We start from the raw sequence: 17,500 nt of genomic DNA, 5'->3' as shown, positions 1-17,500 counted from the left end.
GAAAGGGGAAAGAAAAGGAAATTGCCAATGGTGTACTTACAGTTTTTCGGAGGCTTGTTGTTCGTGTCATCCTGCCGCTTGCCACCAGTTGTCAGGGGTTTTTGTGTGCCCTGATTTGGTGGGTTCATGGAGACACAATTCTGGTTCAGCTGTTTATTGATAGGAGATGGCTGGAAGGTAGCGTGGCGCGGGTTATTGTGGGCAAGGAAGCCCAAGAGGGGCGCCGAGCGGGGCGCGCGTGGGGGAGCGCCCCCAAGGAGAGGTGTGGTCAGGGCCGTGGGCCCCGGTCAAGTGTGCTGGGTCAACTGTGCGTGGCTTCGAGCGCTGGTCGCGGGTCCCTAGCAGTGGAGACGGAAAGGAAACCCTTGTTCCTCAGAGAGAGAGAGAGAGAGAGAGAGAGAGAGAGAGAAGAGAGAGAGAGAGAGAGAGAGTGAGAGACAGAGAGAGAGAGAGAGAGGAAGAGAGAGAGAGAGAGAGAGAGAGAGAGAGAGAGAAAGACATACAGAAAGAAAAAGAAAGAGAGCGAGAGGGAGAGAAATGAAAGCAAATGAAGCATAGAAAGAAGCAGACAAATAGATAAATAGAGAAAGAGACGAAAAATGCCGATTTTCACACTCAATTTCCTACTGACCAATCGCATAGAGGTTCAGTGTCACAGCAAGAAGGTAATCTTTTCTAAGTCACTTACAGCAGTAAGTGGGAGAGTGAAGATTACGTGTGCCTGTGCGTGCGTGTGTGTGTGTGTGTGTGTGTGTTTGTATGTATGTGAGAGAGAGAGAGAGAGAAAGAGAGAGAGAGAGAGAGAGAGAGATAGAGAGAGAGAGAGAGAGAGAGAGAGAGAGAGAGAGAGAGAGAGAGAGTATGTGTGTGTACAGGTAAGTAAAACAAAAAGAAAAGAAAAGAAAAAGCACAATTAGATACTTCAATCAACAATTCTTCTTCACGAAACACACACACGCACAGGAATATTTTCAATACGTATTTTCTTTACTCATTTTACCTTCCGTTTGATTATGAGGAAGTCGCGGTTGCACCTTTGTTGGTGAAAAAAGAGGGAGACGAATGGTTGTTGGTGAGACGGGGTTGGAAAAGAAGGGGAGAGGGGAAAGAAAGAAGGATAGTGGTGGCGGGGGGGTGGGGGGAGAGGGAAGGGAGGAAGGGGTATGGCGAGGGGAGGTGGTGAGGAAGGGGGGATCGGGGTGGGGGGTGGGGGGGGGGGAATCCGGGCATTTATTGCAAACTGTAAAAGCGTTGATGGAATTCCTTTCAAATGTGCCTGTTTATTGCGTAATGTTTCATATGCGGGAGAGACAGAACGAGGGATGGGGAGGGAGGGAGGGATGGATGGATGGAGGGAGGGAGGGAGGGAGGGAGGGAGGGAGGGAGGGAGGGAGGGAGGGAGGGAGAGGAGAGAGAGAGAGAGAGAGGAGAGAGAGAGAGAGAGAGAGAGAGAGAGAGAGAGAGAGAGAGAGAGGGGGGGGGGGAGAAGGACAGATAAATACGGAGAGAGAACGCGAGACAGAAAGACAAAAAACAGAGACAGCCATCGAGAAAGAGAGAAATAAGCAGAAGAGAGAGAGCAGATAGATAGAGAAAGAGAGAGAAAGAGAGAGAGAGAGAGAGAGAGAGAGAGAGAGAGAACGAGAGAGAGAACGAGAGACATCAGACAGACAGAAACAGAAAAAGAGAAAAAGAGAGAGAGAGAGCAGACAGCCAGAGACAGAGAAAGAAAGACAGACAAATAAATAAAGAAAGACAAAACCGTAGTGGGAATGAACCGAGTTTCGAGCAGAAGTCCGTATTTGCCAACAAATAACACGGCCAGCAAAAAAAGGCCGGGGAACTACGTCGAAAACATCTATCCAAACTGACTGAACTTTTATTGACTCAGGAAGGCCATCGACAGACGAGGCTGCGGAAGGACGGTCTGCCTGCACTAAGTTTTTTATTTATTTATTTATTTATTTATTTATTTATTTATTTATTTTATTTATTTTTTTTAGTCCCAATGTATGATTTGACTTCCATGAAATAAAGAAAGAAAGACGAAAAGGAAAGAAAGATAAGAGAGAATGAAACGGATATGAAGATTAGAAAAATCGTTTTTTGGATGTTATTCAAGAATGAAACGGATTTTTAGTCCCAATGTATGATTTGACTTCCATTGAATAAAAAAGAAAGACGAAAAGGAAAGAAAGATAAGAGAGAATGAAACGGATATGAAGATTAGAAAAATCGTTTTATATATGTTATTCAAGAATGAAACGAATATAAAGATTTGAAAAATCGTTTTATGGATGTTATTCAAGAAAGAAACGGATATAAAGATTAGAAAAATCGTTTTATGGATGTTAGTCAAGAAAGAAACGGATATAAAGATTTAAAAAATCGTTTTATGGATGTTATTCAAGAAAGAAACGGATATGAAAATAGAAAAATCGTTTTATAGACGTTATTCAAGAATGAAACGGATATAAAGATAAGAAAAATCGTTTTATACATGTTATTCACGAAAGAAACGGATATAATGATTAGAAAAATCGTTTTATACATGTTATTCACGAAAGAAACGGATATAAAGATTAGGAAAATCGTTTTATACATGTTATTCACGAAAGAAACGGATATAATGATTAGAAAAATCGTTTTATGGATGTTATTCAAGAAAGAAACGGATATGAATATTAGAAAAATCGTTTTATAGATGTTATTCAAGAATGAAACGGATATAATGATTAGGAAAATCGTTTTATAGATGTTATTCAAGAATGAAACGGATATAAGGATTAGGAAAATCATTAAAATAGATGTTATTCACGAAAGAAACGGATATAAAGATTAGGAAAATCGTTTAATAGACGTTATTCAAGAAAGAAACGGATATAAAGATTAGGAAAATCGTTTTATGGATGTTATTCAAGAATGAAACGGTTATAAAGATTAGTTGGGTCGTTTTATAAATGTTATTCAGTTGATGATAATTGAATGTTTGATGAGTAGATTAGGAATGAAATATATAGATCTTTTTAGTGCAATATCTTGTCGGAAATCATCTGATTTTTTTTTTCTCTTTTGTGTTAATTTATTTATTGTTCTTTTTCCCGAATTTGCGCTTGAATGGAACTAAAGAAAAGGAAGCGTTAAAGACCAGAATTCCAATAAACACAATATTAAGAAAAGAGTAAAATGATAATGATGAAAATGATAATAATAACGTTTTTGAGTCTTTCGTGTTTAGATTAATATTGAAAGATGAGAACTATTACAAAATGAGAAGTGATTACGGAAATTAATATAACGTATATGAGAAAGAGGATTGCACGGAAATGTCAGGAGTATAGGAAATGAGAAGAATGAAAGATAATGATAAAATAATAATAATAATAATAATAATAATAAATAAAAATTAAGTTGATATAAATTTATAATGATAAAAGAGGTCAGCTTCCTAGTTAGCAATAGTCACTGTAAATGAAAATTGAATAAAAACGTTAATGATAGAAATAATTATATAAATTCTTTTTGGTAAAAAGAAAAAAAAAACATGATAATGATGATGATGATAATAATAATAATAATAATAATAATAATAATAATAATAATCAAAATAACAATAGCAGTGGTATCAATAATGAGGATAATTAAAGATAATGATAAAAAGAACAATAATAACATTAATGATAATAACAACACAACCATAATAACAATAGAAAGAAGGATGATAATAATGATGGTGATGATGATAATGTTGATGGTGATGACGACGATGTGGATAATAAAGAAACCAGTTTTCACAGAAGCAACCAACTCACGGAGAGGAGGGGTGGGGGGGGGTCACCGTGATTTTTCTTTTTATTCCCTCTCTTTATCTCCCTTTTCTTTCTTTTATTTCTCTCTCCCTCCTCATCACGACTTTTTTCTTCTGGTTTGATTGTCCTTGAGTTATGTGTTATGGGAGAGAGAGAGAGAGAGAGAGAGAGAGAGAGAGAGAGAGAGAGAGAGAGAGAGAGAGAGAGAGAGAGAGAGAGAGAGAGAGAGAGAGAGAGAGAGAGAGAGATGAGACAGATGAAGATAAAATGAGGAAGGGAAAGAGAGAGAGAGGTGAAGAAAGGGGAGAGGGGCGAAAGGGAGAGAGAGAAGGGAGGGAGGAAAGGAGAGAGAGGGAGAGGTGAAGAAAGGGGAGAGGGGGAAAAGGGAGAGAGAAAAGTTAGGGAGGAAATAAAAGAGTGACGGAAAGAGAGAAGACGACAGAAGGAGGAACAGGAAGCGAGTGAGAGAGAGAAAATTAAAGCGAGACCGAAAAAAAAGGTGAAAGAGAAAGAGGAAGACTGGGTAATGATCAATAAAATGCTTTATTGTTCCTAAAGCGACAGGGCAGCCCCGAGAGCAAGCGCCGGTGATGGCATCTGCTGTTCGGTAAAAGATACAGATCTAATTTATTATCCTGAACTATCCCTCTATCTTCTATTCCTCCCTCTTCTTGGCAATTCATTTATTTCGAGCATCGTCCGTTTTTCTCGTTCGTTGCGCAGAGACACAGGCAGGCAGGCAGGTAGGTAGGTAGGTAAGTAGGTAGGTAGGTAGGTAAGTAAGTAGGTAGGTAGGTAGGTAGGTAAGTAGGTAAGTAGGTAGGTAGATAGTTAGGTAAGTAGGTGGGTAGGTAGGTAGGTAGGTAGGTAAGTAGGTGGGTGGGTAGGTAGGTAAGTAGGTAAGTACGTGGGTAGATAGGAAGGAAGGTAGGCAGGCAAGCAGGCAGACACACGCACTGAATCTTTCTCCTCCTTACTCCACTCTCTCTCCTCCTTCTTTCTTCTCCTCCTTACTCCACTCCCTCTTCTCCTCCTCCTCCTCCTCACCTCTCCACTCTCCTCCTTCAGCAACAAAACGTTTATTGATCTCTCCCATTCGAAAAAAAAAATCCTAACAGCTTACTTTACCAATCTTTTTGATGTTGTCGACGCCTTCTTCTCGACGCCCGTGAAGAGCTGCGCAATATGCCGCCCACCTTATCACGCACCTCGACTGGAGTGCTTTAATTATCTGCAAAAACAAACCTCGCGCTAAACAGGTTGAATCTTGAGTTGGCAGGGACATAGTCGTCTAACCCCCCCCTCCCCCCCTCTCCCTCTCTTCTCTTTATCCCCCACCCCGAAACACAACCTTGGCAACGTCTTTTTTATTCATTTGCTTTTTTCATCTTCTTCTTCTTCTCCTCCTCCTCCTCCCTCCTCTCCACCTCCTCCTCATTGTTCTCCTCATGCTCCTTCTGCTTCTCCTCCCTCTCTTCCCCTTCCTCCTCTTCCTCCTTCTTCTTTTCATGTTCCTTCTCTTTCTACTACCTCTCCTCCTCCTCTTTTTCCCTTTCCCCTCCTCCTCCTCCTCTTCCAGCTCCTTCCCCTCCTCCTCCCCTCTCCTCCCCTCCTCCCTTCCTCCTCCCCCTCCCCTCCTCCTCCCCCTTTCCCCCTCCTCCTTTTTTTCCCCTCAAGCGAAACCCTCTCACAACCCTCTTTGTTTCCGTGACTCCCCCACCGCCTTAGCAACGCACACCCCCTCCCCCTCCCCCTCCCTCCCCCCCTCCCTAACCCCCTCCTCCACCTGGTATCGAACCCCACCTCGCTTCTCCGCTAAACTAATTCAGAGTCGCTTTTACGAGCGAGTTCGTTAACCTCGTCTCCTCGTGGGATGGCGTTCGAGCCCGTAAACAATATCTTGATGGCCCGACAGCCCTCGCTCGCTCCCCATACCTGGTTGGGGTCGAGTTGTGAGGCCCGTATTCCTAACGAGATGTTTGGAATGTTCAGCCATTTTTCTCGGGAATTCCAAGTGATAATACTGGTTCAGATTGCAATGATAATGATAATGATAATGATAATGATAAGGATAGGCCTGATAATAATTGTAATGATAATAATAACAACAAAAATAATGATATTGATAATGGTGATAAGATAATTGTAATAAGAATAACAACAATGAGAATGATGATAATGATAATGATAAAGTGATTGTAATAATAGTAACAGCAACAATAATAATGATAATAATAATAATAATAATAATAATAATGATAATGGCTTAATCCTTATTGCTATTACCCTTATCATTACTACTCTTATAGGCTTATTCAACTCCTTCACCCAGATAAGATACACTTCAAGAAGTTGATGAAGTTGGTTGGCCGAATGCAACGAGTCCGAATAAGATCTTTGCAATCGTAATGTTTATCATCACACCAACTTCTTAACTTCTTAATTACTAATTGATACATCGTCATCATCCGCCTGTCAACCTGTTATCAATCATCAACAACTTGTCAAGTCCATCTTCGCGCCGATGAAAATAAAAAAGAGTTAATGGAATTTCCTTTTTCTTTTATTCATTATCTTCTGGTTAACTTTTATTTATCTTTCGTTTATCTCTTAAATTACGATAAACGTTCTTATTATGATTACATATCTACTATAATTATCAATTTGCCTATCTGTCTATCTATACCTATCTATATCGATCTATCTATATCTATCTATATATCGATCTATCTATATATATATTTGTATTTTCTATTTACTTGTGTCTTTTTCTATTTTCTACCTGTATCTTGTAACCTTTCTTTACTCTTCTTCAGTTTCCCCCTCCCCCCCCTCTCTTTCTCTCTCTCTCTCTCTCTCTCTCTCTATCTCTCTCTCTCTCTCTCTTTCTCTCTCTCTCTCTCTCTTTCTCTCTCTCTTTCTCTCTCTCTCTCTCTCTCTCTCTCTCTCTCTCTCTCTCTCTCTCTCTCTCTATCTTTTTCTTCTCTTCCTCTGCCTCTACATATGCCTTTTACTCTTACTCTTCCTCCTCCTCCATTCCCCCTTTCCCACCTCACTCCCAACGTCCAGACTCTTCTCCTTCACCTTCCCCTCCTCCTTCTCCTCCACCCTCTCATCCTCTACCTCCCCATCCCTCATCCACCTCTTCCACCCTCTCATCCTCCACCTCTTCCCCATCCTCCTCCCCCACTCCCTCTCCTCCCTCCATTTCCCCTCCCCTTCCACCCTCTCATCCACCTCCCCATCCCCACCCCTCAACCACCTCCTCCTCCTCCCCCCACTTCATCTCCTCCTCTTCATCCACTTCCTCCTCCACTCCCACTCCCACTCCACCTCCTCCTCATCCACTTCCTCCTCCACCCTCTCATCCCTCCTCCTCCTCCCCCTACTCCCCCTCCTCCTCCCCCCTCTTATCCCTCCTCCTCCCCCATTTCCCCTCTCCTCCTCCCCCCACTTCCCCCTTCTCCTCCCCCCACTCCCCTCCTCCTCCCCCCACTTCCCCTCTTCTCCTCCTCCTACCCCCATTTCCCCTCTCCTCCTCCTCCCACTTCCCCTCTCCTCCTCCTCCCACTCCCCCTCTTATTCTCCTCCTCCCACTCCCCCACTCCCCCTCCCCATCCCCCCTCCCCCACCACCCATGTTGTCACCTATCCTCCACCTCCTCCTCTTCATCCTCCACCTCCTGCACCCCCCTCCCCATCCCTCCTCCACCCACTTCCCCTCTCCTCCTCCTCCTCCCACTTCCCCACTCCCCCTCCTCCTCCCCCCATTTCCCCTCTTCTCCTCCTCCTCCCCCTCTCCTCCTCCACCTCTTCCTCCCCACCACCCATGTTGTCACTATCCTCCACCTCCTCCTCCTCCTCTTCATCCTCCACCTCCTGCACCCCCTCCTCCTCCCCATCCTCCTCCCACTTCCCCTCTTCTCCTCCTCCTCCCACTTCCCCTCTCCTCCTCCTCCTCCCCCATTTCCCCTCTCCTCCTACTCCCCTCACTCCCCCTCCTCCTCCTCCCCCACCACCCATGTTGTCCTCTATCCTCCACCTCCTCCCTCCTTCTCTTCATCCTCCACCTCCCACTTCCCCTCTCCTCCTCCCTCCACTCCCCCTCCCCTCCTCCTCCCCTCCTCCTCCTCCCCACTTCCCCTCTCCTCCTCCTCGTCCCCCCATTTCCCCTCTCCTCCTACTCCTCCCACTCCCCCTTCCCCTCTCCCTCCCACTCCCTACTCCCCCCTTCCCCTCCTCCCCATCCTCCTCCCACTTCCCCTCTTCTCCTCCTCCTCCCCCTCCTCCCCCCACTCCCCCCACTCCCCCTCCCCCTCCTCCTCCCCCACCACCCATGTTGTCACTATCAGACCTCCAGCAACATACTCCTACAAAGGACGCTTGAGCTTTCTAAGGACTCAGTTCATACCGGCAGCAGGAGGTCTCTGGGGGGGGGGTGGGGTGGAGGGGGGGCGTGGGGGGGGTTAGGGTCTTGAAGGAATGATTGGAAGGAGGATTGGTAGGGGTTTGGGAGGCTGGATGTTGGGGGGGGGGGGGATGGTGGTGTGTGGGGGAGGGGGAGAGTGGGGTTGGAAATGATGTCCCTCCCCCACCCCCTCTCTTTCTCTCGTTTCCCCTCATCCTCTTTCTCTCTCTTCCTCCTGCCTGTCCTTCTCTCTCTCCCCCTTCCCCATCCATTCCCTACCTCCCTTTTCCCCTCGCCCTCCTCCCTCCTTCCCTTCCCTCCCTCCCTCCTCCCTTCCCCTTCCCTCCCTTCTCCCTTCCCCCTCTTGCCCTTCCCCTTCCTCCTCTCCCTTCCCCTTCGTCCCCCTCCCTCCCCCTCCCTCCCTCCCTTCCCCCTTCCCTCCCTCCCTTCTCCCCAATCCTTCCCCTTCTCCATCTCCATCCCCCTACCTCCCTCCCTCCCTCTCCTCTTGCCCTTCCCCTTCCCCTTCCCTCCCTTCTCCCTTCCCCCTCTTGCCCTTCCCCCTCCCCATCCACCCCCTCCTTCCCTTCCCCCTTCCTTCCCTTCCCTCCCCCCTTCCCCTTCCCCCTTCCCTCCCTTCTCCCTTCCCCCTCTTGCCCTTCCCCTTCGTCCCCCTCTCTTCCCCTCTCCTCCCCCTTCCCTCCCTCCCTTCTCCCTCCCTCCCTCCCTTCCCCCTCCCTCCTTCCCCGCCCCCTCCCCTCCTCGCCCTTTGGTATTTCCTTGATCTCCCTCAGGATTTCTTTCGACGATTTATTGCTTGTGTAGCAGGGATTCTAATTCGTTGATGAATGTGCCCGTGTGTGTGCGTGAGTGCGTGTAGGTGTGTGTGGTGTGTGTGTTTGTCTTTTTGTGTTTGTTTCGTTTTGTTTGTGTTTGTTTTTTGTTTTTTTTGTGTGTGTTTGTTTGTTTTGTGTTTGTTTCTTTTTTGTTTGCATGTGTTTTGTGGGTGTATGTGTTTTTTTTTTTTTGGTTTGTGTGTGTGTTTGGATGTATGTTTGTGTTTGTATGTCTTTGTTTTTATGTGTGTTTGTGTGTGTGTGTGCGTGTTTGTTTTTATACGTGGGTGTGCGTGTGTGATTGTTTGTCCTTGTGTGTGTTTGTTTTTATGTTTGTGTGTGTATGTTTTGTTGTATATGTGCGCGTATGTTTTATACGCACGTAAATGTGTTCTTGTCCATACTACCATTCCATTTCATCTCCTTATCCATCCACTTTCTCTTTCATGCTTCCTTGTATCTACACATTCATCAATGTCTATCCACCCAAGTGTCTTTCCACATGTCTATCTATCTACTCATTCACCGCAGCTTCTCATTTCTCTTCCTCTCTGCAATGGCGTCTTCTGTGTCACGTCGAAATTCCTGTACCATTCTGTTCTTCATTTCAGTTTTATTCTGTCGTTCCGGTCTCTCTCTCTCTCTCTTTCACCGCCCCCCACACTTGTCTCTCTTTCTCTCTCCCTTCTCTCTCTCTCTCTCTCTCTCTCTCTCTCTCTCTCTCTCTCTCTCTCTCTCTCTCTCTCTCTCTCTCTCTCTCTCTCTCTCTCTCTCTCTCTCTCCCTTCCTCTCCCTTACCCACTCTCTCTCTCTCTCTCCCTCTCCATCTCCCTTTCTCTCTTTCTCTCTCTCTCTCTCTCTCTCTCCCTCCTCCTCCCCTCCCTCCTCCCTTTCTCCCCCTCCCTCCCTCCCCCCTCACTCTCTCTCTCTCCCCATCTACCCCCCCCTCTCTCTCTTTCTCTCCATCTCCCTCTCCCTCTTCCTCTCTCTCCCACTCTCCCTCCCCATCTCCCTCTTTCCTCCCCTCTCTCCTAGTTACTCACGGAGGCCCAAAGACCAGACGAAGGAACAACTTAAACCCGGAGCCTGAACCGGAAAATTTTGCCTTCTCTGACCAACAGCTTCATCTCTGGCCTTGGGGTTTATAGCCCGGTGTTGATGACGGCAATAAGGATACTAATCGTACTGATAATAATAATAAATGATAACAGTTCTGATGATTATAGTGATGATGATTATAATGCTAATAAAGTCAAAAGCCAATGAACATGATAGCAGTGGCAATAAGGATATTTATCGTACTGATAACAATGATAAATGATAACAGTTCTGATGATTATAGTGATGATAATAACGATGCTAAGGATAAAAGCCATTGGACATGATAAGAGTGATAATAATGATAATGGTGATGATGACCATGATAACGATGCTATTAAAGATAAAAAGCCAGTGAAGATGATAACAGTGATAATAATGATAATGAAGATGATGACCATGATAACGATGCTATTAAAGATAAAAAGCCAATGAAGATGATAACAATGATAATAATGATAATGAAGATGATGACCATGATAACGATACTATTAAAAATAAAATCCAATGAACATGATAAAAGTGATAATAAAGATAATGAAGATGATAACCATGCTAACGATGCTACTTCTCGGACGACTTCAACCAGAGATAATGACACAGATAATCATACAATAGCAATAACTTGCGACCTTGAAGATATTTCCCCTCACCAATGACCTTGAGACATCCGGGCATTTAAAACACATCAATGCTACAACTCCTGAGGTCAACGTGCCTATTTCCTCGACCGTGAAAACTGATTAAGATCATTACGACTTCTGTGGCCATATTAGGCTTGGTTGAGAGAGAGAGAGAGGGGGGAGGGAGAGAGGAGGAGGAGACAGGGAGGGAGGGAGGGAAGGAGAAGGGGAGGAGAGGGGGGGGAGAGGGGGAGGAGAAGGGTGAGGGAGAGGAAGGAGGGAGAGGAGGGAAGGGAGAGGGGGAGGGAGAGAGGAGAGGAGGGAGAGAGAGGAGGGAGAGGGGAAGGAGGAGAGGAGAGAGGGAGGGAGAGGAGGGAGAGGGAGGGAGGGAGGGAGAGGGAGGAGGGAGGGAGAGAAGGGAGGGAAGGAGAGAGAGAGAAGGGAGGGAAGGAGAGAGAGAAAAAGGAGGGAAGGAGAGAGAGAGAGAGAGAGAGAGAGAGAGAGAGAGAGAGAGAGAGAGAGAGAGAGAGAGAGAGAGAGAGAGAGAGAGAGAGAGAGAGAGAGAGGGGGAGGGAGGAGAGGAGAGAGAGAGAGAAGGGGAGGGGGAAGAGGGAGAGAAGTGGGGTGAGAGAGAGTGAGGGAGGGAAGGAGGGGAAGGAGGGAGAGAGAGAGAGGTAGAGATAGATAGATAGATAGATGAGAGAGAGAGAGAGAGAGAGAGAGAGAGAGAGAGAGAGAGAGAGAGAGAGAGAGAGAGAGAGAGAGAGAGAGAGAGAGAGAGAGAGGGAGGGAGGGAGAAAGAGAGAGAGAGAGAGGGTGGGGGGGAGGGAGAGGGAGCGAGAAGAAGGGAGGGAGAGAGATAGAGAGAGAGAGTGAGAAAGAAGAGAGACCGAGAGAGGGAGGGAGGGAGGAGAGAAAAGAGAGGAGAGAGAAGAGAGAAGAGAGAAGAGAGAGAGAGAGAGAAGTAGATAGATAGATAGACTTTCCGGATGCCAAGAATTCAAAGGCATAGCTACCATAGTATTCCTGGAGATTACATTCCTCTGGAGATATTATTATTATTATTATTATTATTATTATTATTATTATGTTTCCTTTTGCTTACGTTAGTTTTCACGTCGCTATTGCTGTTACCTTTTTTTTTTACTTTTTTCCTTTCCAATATTTTCTTTTATTACCTTGTTCGTCTCCTTCGCTTAAAAAAAAAGACTATACAATATACTGGAAACGCATTTTCAAAGCAGTGTTATCTTTCCCTTAAGTTGTGGGTCACGTGATCTGTCTATCCATTTTAACTATTTTTCTTTAAGTTATTTTGACTTTGTGATGATTTGTTTTGTTTGTGTCGAATTATCTTTCATTGTTTTTTTCTTTTGTATCTGTTTATTAATTTACTTCTTTTTCATTCATTCATTCATACATTTAATTTTCCATGCATTCATTCATTGATCTATCTACCTGTATGTTTATCTATCTATTTACCAAATCATTCATTCATGGATCTATCTACCTGTATGATTATTTATCTACAAAACCCATTCATTCGTTGATCTAACTACTTATATGGTTTTCTATCTATCTACCAAATCGATTAATTGATTAATCTATCTACCTGTATGTTTATGTTTATCTATTTACCTACCAAATAATTCATTCCTTTATCTATCTACACATATGATTTTCTATCTATCTACCAATTCCATTCGTTCGTTGATCTATCTGCCTGTATGTGTATCTATCTATCTACCAAATTGATTCATTCATTAATCTATCTACCTATATGTTTATCTATCTATCTACCAAATCATTCATTCAGATTCATTCAGTGATCTATCTACCTGTATGTTAATATGTCTATCTACCAAATTGTCTGCCTGTCTGCCTATCTATCTCTCTATCTATCAATTCATTTATGTTTATATCCCTGAGGGGATTGTGGGGGGGGAGGAGGGTTAGAGGTCAAATATCCATAGCCCAGTGTGACCTTGTTTTCTTTTTTTTATGAATGTAGTTATTTAAATTGAAGCTAGTTTTGTGGTGGTATGCATGCATGAGTTGTGATGTCAATAGCAGATTGGTAAGCGGATTGTGAATATCTAATCAAGATTATTATTAGAAATCTTTTATTTTTATTTTATTATTATTATTATTATTATTATTATTATTATTATTATTATTATTATTATTATCATTATTATTATTATTATTATTATTATTATTATTATTATTACTATTACTATTATTATTATTATTATTATCATTGTTATTATTATAATCATTATTATTATTATCATTATTTTAAGATGAAATAATAATAATAATGATAATGATAATTATTATTATGTTTTATTTATTGGATCTGCTTTTTTTATAAATTTCTTTTTTTTCCGTTTTGGTCTTTTTTCGTTTTTTTTATGATAATGATGATGGTAAGAATATGATAAGGGTACCAATGATAAAGATAATTATGATAATGAAGGTAATGAAAAGGATAATAATAACAATAGCATTAATGATGGGATAATGGGAAACAATGATAATAACGATATTGACGACAATGATAACAATAAAATTAATAAAAGTGATGAAAATTATAATACTAAAAGTAATAACAGTAATAATGATATAATAAAGATAATGATACATGTAATTATGATAATGATAATAATAATAATAATAATAGTAATGATAAGAGCAATAATAACACTAATAATGATGATAATGAAGATAATGAAAATGACATAATCATTATTGTTATTACCCTTACCATTACGCTTATCATAGCAATGACATTAATCTAAAAATCCTAATGAATAACAAGTAAAAAAGATCATGACCCCCCCCCCAAAAAAAAAGAAAAAAAAGATAGATAAAAATAATAAAAAAAAATAAAAAATAGAATAAAAGTGATAAATAAATAAATAAAAGAAACACGCGGGAAAAGAGATATACCATAGTTCATTTGTGAAACGACAGACTTTATGCAAATTCTGTCCTCGTTTGAATAAATAAGTAGCATTTTAAGTGTACAAGAGAGACTGATTGCAGCTCGTGAGGGAAGGCGGGTGGGCGTGCACTGTCATTTTGTGCTGAAAGAATAAATAGGTATAAAATGGAGTTAATGAGTGAGCGTGTTGATTATGATGGCGGAGGGAAGGTTATCTCGTTTTCTGTTTGTTTATTTGTTTGTTTGTCTGTCTGTTTGTCTGTCTGTCTTTCTCTTTCTCTGTCTATCTTTCTCTTTCTCTCACTTTCTCTTTCTCTTTCTCTTTCTCTTTCTCTTTCTCTTTCTCTTTCTCTTTCTCTCTCTCTCTCTCTCTTTCTCTTTCTCTCTCTCTCTCTCTCTTCCACTCTTTCTCTTTCTCTCTCCCTCTCTCCTACGTACACGCATACGCACACACAAATACAAACAACGAACGCATATGTGTGTGTCGATATATAGATAGATATAGATATAGATAAACGGATATAGACATGTAGAGATAGATAGGTAGATACATAAATATATAGATAGATAGAAAGATAGATAGAGATAAGTAAGTGAAGATAAGTACAAGAGATTTATGAATGAAAGAGGTCTGAGAGTGGAAAATTAATGAGGAGGAGAAAGAAAAATAACGAAAGATGAAGAAGAATAAACACAAAGTGAAGAGAGGATGTGAAGAAGAACGACAAAGAAAGAGAAAAAAGAAAAATCGAAAAGGAGGAAAGAAAAATGAAGGAGAGAAGAAAGAGGACGAGAAAAGGAATAAACGGAGGCATGAAAATAAAAAAATAACAAAAAAGAAAAGGAATAACGATGAAAACGAATCACCAGAACCTAAAAAAAAAACGCTTATAACGAAAGACCAGAAAATGAAATAAAGAAGATAATAATATAAAAAGGTACGAAAGGAATAGAAAAAAAGAAGAAGTTTCAATCCGTTCTGGTCATGAATTTTAATGAAAGTTGAGCCACTTTAAATACCGTTTCAAGCCAGCCCGCTATCCTGCCTCAACCGTCAAGGCAAGTCTGTCTTGATCTCGAGACCCGAAGACGTGACGCGCGGTGTTGCCATCTGCAGCTCCGGGGCTTTCAGAGCGTTCGCTTTCAGAGCTTTGCCCATTCGCTATATTTTCACCTTCAGTTTCTTACTTTTCGTTATTCTGATTTAGTTTTTATTCCCCTTTTATGGGCGTTATTATTAGTACTGTTATCATTATCATCATTGTTATCATTTTTATTAGTATCATTATTATTATTATTATTATTATTGTTATTATTATCATTGGTATTATGATTATCATTATGATTATTATTATTTTTGTTATTATTATTATCATTATGATCATCATTATTATCACTGTTATTGTTATTATTGTTATCATTGTTATTATTATTATTATTATTATTATTATTATTATTATTATCATTATTATTATTATTATTATTATGATTGTTATTATTATTATCATTATTATTATTGTTATTATTATTATTATTATTATCATTATTATTATTAATACTATTATTATTATTATTATTATTATTATTATTATTGTTATTATTATTATTATTACTATTATCATTACTACTACTACTGCTACCATTATCATTACTACTTTCATTATTATCATCATTATCATCATTATCATTATTTTACAAGGTTCAGATTCCCTTCTTTCCGCATGAAAGGAATGAAGCGAAATAAGCGAGATGAGAAGAGGGAGGAGATGCCACCTGTGTGATGAAAAGCGTTGATATGCCACCTGTCATATGACACGAAGACAGACGGCGGGAGTTAAGGGCTGAAGTTTAAACACTGTTTCTCCATCTGTCTGTCAAGTGAGGATCTAAAACGATATGTAACATTTGAAGAAAAGAAGAAAAAAAGAAAAGGAAAGAAAAAAGAAAGGAAGGAATAAATAAATGAATGAATAAAGAAAGAAAGAAAAGTAAAAGAAAAGAAATGAAATAGGATGTAAATATATAATTATGAATATATATATATATATATATATATATATATATATATATATATATATATATATATATATATATATATATATATATATATATATATATATATATATATATATATATATATGTGTATTTTTGTATATATATATATATATATATATATATATATATATATATATATATATATATATATATATATATATATATATATATATATATATATATATATACATATACATATATATATATGTGTGTGTGTGTGTGTGTTTGTGTGTGTGTGTGTGTGTATATACGTTTGAAACGTATATAAACATGAAAATAGATAAAGAAAACGTAACAAAGTCCAGAGTTCATTTATGCAAAGAGGAAATTAAAAGGGAATAGATCTCTTAAGCCGAAGCCAAAGACCAGGTATCAATGAGGTGTTCGGATGTGGAAGAAGAAGGAAAAAAACAATAAAAATAAGGAAAAGACAATGAAAATAGAAAAATAGCAATGAAAATAAGGAAAAAAGGAAAATAGGAGGAAAAAACAATGAAAATAAGGAAAAAACAATGAAAATAGGGGAAAAACAATGGAAATAAGGAAAAGACAATGAAAATAAGGAAAACAATGAAAATAAGGAAAAACAATGAAAATAAATAAGAAATAATAATAAGGAAAAGCTGTGAAAATAAGAAAAAAGTAATGAAAATAAGAAAAAGATATCAATGAAAAGAAGGAAAAAAAGCAATTAAAAAAAGAAAAAAAATGAAAATACGGAAAAAACATGAAACGCGAAAGGAAACAAAAAATAATTAGCGACGAATTAAACAAAGAAAGAGAAATATTTCTAGTGGATTAAAAGGGTGATTACCACAGTCATTAAAGTGGCAATATTAATGATAATGATGATGATGACGGTAATATTAATGATAAGGATAATTTTAATGATAGTGATGTTGCTGCTGATGATGATGATAGTGATAATAGATAACAATGATAATAATAATGATAATGATGATGATAATAAAAAGTAATAATGACAATGGTAATCATATATGAAAAAAGTGTGATCACAGTGATAATGATTATAATAATAACGATAATAATAACGATAATAATAACAACAATAACAATAATATCAACGATAATGATAATAACAATAACAGTGATAACGATAATAATGACAGTAATCATAATAATAGCGATAATAATGATGATAATGATAATGATGATAATAAAGATTATAAGGATGAAAATAATAACACATACTACTAGTCATTAGGATAAAAGAATAGATTTATGAATAATAAATATGAACAATTGCAAGAATAAACGGAAAAGAAAAGAAAAGAAAAAAACTTAAAATATATTCTTGAAAAAGAATAAAAGAAAAAAGATAATGATAATGATAACATACTAATACTGATGATAAAATAAAAAAGAAAAGTAGGTAAACAAATTTACCCAAATAAACAAATACACTTTCAACACAAGCGAGATATATAAACAAACTTTATTATTAATCGAATTGAATTATAGTACTTAAGTTAAGGGAAGTATCAATTAAGTCTAATTACTCAAACAAGTCCTAATTAAGTTAAGGGAAATAATAAGTCAAGTTACATAAACAAATACTAATTAAGTTAAGGGAAGTATTAAGTTGCATAAACAAGTTCTAATTAAGTCAGGTGAAGCATCAATTAAGTCAGGTAACTCAAACAAGTCCTAATTAAGGAGAGGAAGTACTAATGAGCTTCGATTAATCAGACATGTCCTAATTAA

At 39.5% G+C, this 17,500-nt stretch overlaps 1 protein-coding gene and 1 long non-coding RNA gene across 2 annotated transcripts in view; one reads left to right on the top strand and one right to left on the bottom strand.

Annotated features, from left to right (window-relative positions):
• Nucleotides 1-352, bottom strand: part of LOC138867606 (uncharacterized) — a 3,399-nt gene extending 3,047 nt beyond the window's left edge. Inside the window, exon 1 of the long non-coding RNA XR_011399852.1 lies at nt 41-352. This is a non-coding gene — a long non-coding RNA (uncharacterized lncRNA). The remainder of the gene's footprint in view (nt 1-40) is intronic.
• The window catches only part of LOC113829220 (uncharacterized), a 265,393-nt gene that overhangs the window by 61,843 nt on the left and 186,050 nt on the right, over nt 1-17,500 (top strand). The window lies entirely within an intron of this gene.

The sequence above is a fragment of the Penaeus vannamei genome, chromosome 31, assembly GCF_042767895.1.
Source record: "Penaeus vannamei isolate JL-2024 chromosome 31, ASM4276789v1, whole genome shotgun sequence".
NCBI lineage: Eukaryota > Metazoa > Arthropoda > Malacostraca > Decapoda > Penaeidae > Penaeus > Penaeus vannamei.
Note: the sequence above shows the minus strand (reverse complement) of the source record. Positions and strands in the feature narration are given on the sequence as shown.